Below are 808 nucleotides of genomic sequence, written 5' to 3' on the forward strand. Positions count from 1 at the left end.
AGTGGTGTACTGGGGGCTGGAGGGATGGGGGAGCAGTGGGGGGGTGGTGAGGAATGACTCTAAGCGGGATCGCTATAGAGAATTTTAAAACAATAACGAAACTGACTAAAGGTCAGTCCGCTTTTTTATCATCATAATGAACCACCAATTCTAAACCAAGTCAGTAATAAAATACTCCTCCCTGCCAAGGCGGACTGGCCCACCACCATGACTCCTTGGTGAACCACTGCTACTCAGGCATCACCCCCTTCTGAAACCTTTAACCTGCCCCAAAACGGAATTAACCACCTCTTCCTAAACCCTTAATAAATATCCTACAAGGTTGTAAGCACATTAAGGGGACCTTATCTTTAACCTCCAGCATGAACACTTACCCTTCTAGCCAGCTCCCCTTCGATAGTTTGCCTCAGTTATCCAGTAAGGTCCTCAGTGAGTGAAATGCACCAACTCCCATTTCATCTACATTGCTAGATGAAACCCTCATGCATTACACTCATCCCTTAAGACCAGACTAACTGCATACAGTATAAAATTTGAATATAAACGCTGGCAACCACAGAACACCATAATCTGGACCTAATTCTGATTCCTACTACTTAATCTTATTACTTTCCTCATACCAAACTACTTATACTCAGTATATTTCTGCCTATTACATGTAAGTCTTTTCTGTATTACAGCACTTTGTATCTGATTTACCTAACTGCTAAACTCAGAAGGAAATTTAAACACTCAGTCCTGTTTCCATGCTATAGATGCAATAGACACTCAGTTCTACTGAATAAAACTATGGACAATTAAGACATAA

This window comes from Phocoena sinus, chromosome 8, assembly GCF_008692025.1.
Source record: "Phocoena sinus isolate mPhoSin1 chromosome 8, mPhoSin1.pri, whole genome shotgun sequence".
Taxonomy (NCBI): Eukaryota; Metazoa; Chordata; class Mammalia; order Artiodactyla; family Phocoenidae; genus Phocoena; species Phocoena sinus.